Source organism: Symsagittifera roscoffensis, chromosome 1, assembly GCF_963678635.1.
Source record: "Symsagittifera roscoffensis chromosome 1, txSymRosc1.1, whole genome shotgun sequence".
Classification (NCBI taxonomy): domain Eukaryota; kingdom Metazoa; phylum Xenacoelomorpha; order Acoela; family Convolutidae; genus Symsagittifera; species Symsagittifera roscoffensis.
The window spans coordinates 28,816,068-28,822,067 of record NC_087062.1 but is presented as its reverse complement, the minus strand read 5'-3'; positions in this window follow the sequence as shown (position 1 = coordinate 28,822,067).

The window sequence follows — 6,000 nt, the reverse complement described above, 5'->3', positions numbered from 1 at the left end:
TATTTTGCTTTTTAAGTTAACTAGGAAGGGTATGTAATGCTTTCCTAGACCCTTCCGGATTGAAGTTAAGCCTCTTATTTGAAAATTCACGCTAACGGTGAAGGGTCTTATCGCTAGCCTAACTTCGGCTCGATTAAGGTTTTCCTGTGCCTTTAGCCTTCCCTTTTCGTCTAAAACAGCCTAAAGTTACTTTATTCAACCGCTATTACCTTTTGGTAGGGGTGTAAGGGCTTTCCTAAAAAAAATTTCTAAAACGTGAAGGGTCTACCCTCCCAAATTGGTGAATTTGCTAAAAAATAATCTCAAAAACTTTTCACGCTTACTTTTTCGAAAAACTTTTGTCCCTATCAGTAAGCTGAGCTAATTTCTGATCAATTGGTACCAAGATTAACTGGATTTGTCCAGTAATTCCAAAGTTATTAACCAAAACGTCTTTTTTCTAAAGTCAAAAAAATTTCTGTCTTATAGGTTCTGCCTAACTTTTTCCGCAATTCTGTTCTTTTCGACCTAAAAATTAATGATCCGAGCTCAAAAGGCCTATACTCTTCTAGTTCAATGCAAAAGACCCGATCTAAAACGCTTTAGTTGAAAAAATTTGCGAAAAACTATGCTACCTGTACCCCTCCGGATTGATGAATCCACCAAATCAAACACGTTAAGTTCGATTTCTCTGCAACCCGGAAGGCTTTCGGGAAGCTGGTTTTAAAGCTTGTAGATTCACTAGTGGACGTTGTCCGAACAACTATTTTTACTGTACTAACTCAAAAATTTCAAAAAGTTTTCTGAATTTATAGTGTTCCGTTTTCTCAAAAATCACGAAAATTCGGTTTTTGGTTAAGAGATAGTTCCAACCACTTTCGAACTAAACTTAACCGGTTCTATCTATTATAGTAGTGCAGTTACGATGTAATACAATACTTTAGCGCTTTTTTCCGTTTCAAAAAATATTGATATCTCAAAAATCGCGATTTGTGGGGGGTCAAAATTTCGCTATTTTGACCCTAAAAACCGGTCTGCTTTCTGTGTTTTTCACTGAAAAAGGATATAGGAGTATTAATATAGGCTATATAAGTAAAAATATTAGTAATACTATACCCCTCCGGGATTGTTTAATATCCGAATTAAGGTGCTTAACTCGGATATTCGCAGTTCGGTGAAGGGTCACTACAGTGCAGCACTGTCGAGCCCCCCACAGATTACTATCTTAAATTTGTACCAAAAGGGATACAAAACTTGTTAACGATACCAAACAGTCGATTGTTGTTGTCGTTGAGCCCCTTCTTGTTGCTCCTTGTACTGCTTGCCGAATCAGTCTTCTCCCAAGACCCCTCCGGATTGAGCGCAAATCAGCTGACCCTTCCGGATTGAGCGCAATTTATCATTAACGTGCTTAAATGCTCAAATAACCCTACAGTACAAGCCTCACAAACGGGCTACAAAATTGATCGTAACAATCCTGAGTGATATAAATGCCTGTAACAACAATATATCTATCAACAACAAACGGGAGTGTCGGATCACATCTTGTCTGGGGGGATGATTTCTACTGATTTTTTTACTTTTTACTGTTTTTGGTTTTTCGGTTTTTTTCATGTTTTTTGTTTTTCTTGGGTACTATACTACTTTTTGTTTGGTTTTACATATATCTTTAAGTGTTTTTGGTCACAAACCTCTCAGGGAACGAGGGGATGGCCGATCCCCCCACCCTTCCTGATTCGTGAATTTTCGGTCTCAACTAGGTTAAGAAGCTATTCACGGTAATCCGGAAGGCTTCCGCGTTCCGAACTACCCTTCCGCCCCGGCGGTTTAGGCCTTCTAAGGGCGTTAATGTGGGCATCCGCTCGGCGCGGAGTGCTCGTTAACGGTTCTGCCGGTCATGATGTTAAAAAAGAATAACACCCAGGAGCGCCATAAAAACATCTATGTAACATTCGCCCGGAAGATACATATCGACGGAAAATAAAGCTAGTTTCTAAGACGACTGGCCAACGTCTAAACAGAGCTCTACATGCTTTTCACCGTCTCTACAAAGCCAGTACTTTCGGTAGTCTTTCTAACATCGGGTCGACAAAAAACATTACTGCTTTCGGCTTCGGTCAAAACACTCAAATTAACTAGATTACATGCAGAAATAGTGAGCTCATGGCTGGGTCTCAGTGTCCCCAGACCACGAGGTCACTCCTAAAATCAGGGCTATTACTATTTATTAAATTATTATTGCTTTTGTTCAGTAGATAAAAATCATCGTCTCCATCAAAGATGGATCAACCCTTTCCCCCAACTCCTAGCTTCTCATCTTAGCAGAATAAATTCAGATGTTAATTAAATTCAATTCAGGACATAATAGGGAAGCTGAAAATTTATATAAGTTGATAAAAGTTCCAGTCCCGAGACCCCTCCGGATTCTTGAATCCGGGGAAATAAGACTCTTATCTTTCTTCCGGAAGGCTGTCTTCCACCCTTCACCGTTGTTCGCAACGGCCTTGCAACTATTGTAGCGACACAATAGTTGCAACTCGGAACGGTCTCTGCTACTTCTGCAATCTAATGTTGTTTTTACAACACAATTTTCGTTGTTATCGCTATCGCAACTAATGTTGTTGTGTGTCGTTTCGGTTTTTTCTCTAAAATGGCCGTTTTTGACGTTTCTTAGAATTGTTACGTCATCAATTCGAATTTTTAAAATTTAGGAATTTCCAAATCCTTCGGCCTTCCCGATTTGTCCAATCGTTCGAATAACGCTCCTATTCCTTCAAAATCGCCAATTCGGAAGGTTCGCTGCTAAAAACTCGAAATTGCTGCGTTTGCATTTTGGTGCATTCTGGTCCAATGTCACAATTGTGGCTGTATTTTGATCCACATGGGACATCGATATCCAAAAATACTTTCGTCGTGATAATTTATCAACAAAATGATCTTTTTTTCTGTAAAAATTTGTTTTCGTTTGTTAGCACTTTTTATCTTCGTTTAGACTAAAAGCACTGTCCTCTGTAATCAATTTTATTCGAGTGGTTGGCTGATAGTAAATAGCCTGCATAGAGTATTTTAAACACGGCTATTGCTGAAGATTGTTTTGCTTGTGTTCTTTCTTGCTCATATAAATGATGTAATGTTTCAAGTGACATTTCTTGAAAACTTCTACTGATAGTATAATCGAGTTTCATATCGAGACGAATGTCATAAGGGATTGCCCCTAAAAATTTACTATTCACTAGTGATAATTCGTGTAATTGCGTACTGTCACGATTTTCTGGTAGGAGCTTTCCACCAATGTTTACATTGCTTTTATGTAATGTGCACTGGTATACAGGATTTTTCATCCTCTTTCTTTTGATTTGGATGAGATATGGAAATTTAGAGTTTTCCGGTTTTATAATCAATTTTTTTTTCATCCTCGACTCTTTGTCTGAATATTAAATTCGAAAAAGTAGTTTCCAGTATTTGCATGCTAAATATGTTTCAGGGTATATTTTGAAAACGTGGTAATATACTTTGTTTTCCTTCTATGTTTTTATAGGGGTTCCGTCATATCTCCGTCAAATAGGGTATATTTGTTCAAATGATATAGCTTCAAAAAAACATTTTTTGTGAAACTATCGTTCTTGCAAGATTTTTAGCGTCTTGAAAAGTGGTACATGTGTCTTCCAAAGGGAACCAAACAAGGGTTATCTGGGTGCAAGTGGTGGTGTCGCAAAATCCTTGATCAACCTTACAAGGTAAGTGGATTTCTTGATATAGCCTTGTGTTGAGTTAACTCTTAAATAGCGTGTAATTTGAACTTTTTCAAGATGGATTTTCCAATCAAAAATCAGTATTTTTCGTTATCCTAGTTTTTTTGTGTGTTATATTTGCCATTTGGTGGACCGTTTTTGACGGATTCGCGAAACTATACCACTCAAAAAAAGGTTAGTTCATATCATATTATTTTACTAATCATTAAAAAATCAATACCTTGTAAAGGAACATTACGACATATTTGTTTTAATTCCTGACTGCGTATAAATTTAACTACTATTCGTAAGTTAACAATGAGCAGTAGGAACTTTGTTCTTTTAAAATTTGCTTTAAAATTTAATATTTCTCTGAAAACAATATAAAGTCCAAATAAAAATGCAGAGAAATTAATAGTGAAATCTGAAAAGCAATTGTGAAAATTACATGTAAAAAAGGTAAGTAGTAAACCTTGAAAAGTAACAAGTGATAAATTTAAACTCATACTTACTTAGTGTCCGTTTCCCAAAAAATTCATTGGGAAAGTTAGTTGTAATTGTGGGCGAATGCGTTTTGCGAGCATTCGGATGACAACTTGAGTACGTAAAAGTGGCCAAAGAAGCTCTAGTGTGCGCGGATGATGTTCTTCGGCAGTGGCGGAAAATTCATGGTTTATTATTTGTATTAGGTTATATAGCTTGTGATTAAACTTAGTGATATGAAATTTCTCCAAAAAGGGAAAATCAACTGGTTGGATAAACTCATGCGGGATAATGATGGGGCAGGAGTCTTCAAGGGGGAAGTTGTTCGTGAGGGTAGAAAACATATACCTTAGGCCGACTGGATTTTTATTTCGGAGGGTGACGTGGAGGTTAGCGGTTTTAATACAATATGTGCGGTTAAGTAAGCAGGGCGAGGTATATTTGGATTCAATAAACATGCGGGGATGATGAGGATTTCGAGATGAGGAGCTATTTAGAAATTGACGCTGGATGAAGCGGTAATTTGGGTGGGTGTGAGTAAGCTTGCTGTTTAGTATTAATTCTTGCAGGCAGTTGATGTCACGCTCATTTGGAGTGAGGAAGTCATAGGTTAGTTGGAAGCGATCAAAGTTGGTAAAGTATTATTCGTATGCTTTTTTGTTCTGTAATGCATGGTCAAAAAGGAGTTCGGAGTCTAAAAACTCATCGGGTATGTCAAGGGCGGGGTTTTTCAGTGTGTTTTGAGTATGAAAAACAATTTGTAACGAATAATCGAAGAGCATCGGGGATGAGGTAGATGAAAAAGTAGAAAATCTAGGGCTAAACAATGGTAAAAGAAAAGAGGTGGGGTCGGAGATTGATATGACAGAGTGTTGTCGGTGGAGGTTGGAGGGATAAGAGAGAAAACTATTGAGTGATGCAAACCGACGGCTGATTGTGGGCTGAAAAGATGGTTGCTATTAGAACGAAAGTTTATTTTGTGTATTTGTTTTTATTAATTGCTCATATGTTTCATCCGTGTTCTGTGGCTGATATGCTGTGTGAAATAGAGCTTCGTAGCATTTCATTATTTTGTTGGATGCGTGATGCTAATGAGATTGTAGTCCTAAAGTACTGTGGCAATGTTTCTAATTGGGTCGTACTTAATAAATTATGTAGACGTGAAAGAGCTGTGATTTTTGTAGTGTTTTTTGGAGTATCGTACCTGTTTGGTTTTGCCGATAGTTTGTTTTATTATATTCGCTGATTTGTGCGTCTGAGTTGTAATAATCGATGTGGAAAAAATTCCAAAAAAGCTTCGAATAATTATCTTGGTACGCTTGCTTGTCAATAATTTTTGAGTGGATTGCGCTTTTCTTGTATAATCTTTTAAGAAACGAAACAGAAATCCAATGAAGTTATACATGTTTATAAGATAGACAATCTTTTTAGTATGTAATTGGGCCTTCCTATAAATACTAGGAGCTTATTTTTGATATGCAAAGTTTAAAAAAATAATTAGTGAGATGTCTTGTGGACGGTATTTTTCTCCGCTGAGGTAAACATAATCTTCAATTTGTGTAAAGTATTCACTGTAGTCTCGTTTGTAGATATCGGAGAAACCGGCTGTTTCAGCAAGTTTTCTGAAATATTGATCTTCAGATAGTAGTTGATAGTTTTCCATTTTTAAAGAAGTTCCTGAAATTGTAGAAGTTCCTGAAATTGAAGAAGTTCCTGAAATTGGAGAAGTTCCTAAAGATGATGGGGGATTGGTTGGGTTTTCTCTAATTCGTTCAGAAGTAGGTGTTGAACAAACGTAGTCGAATAG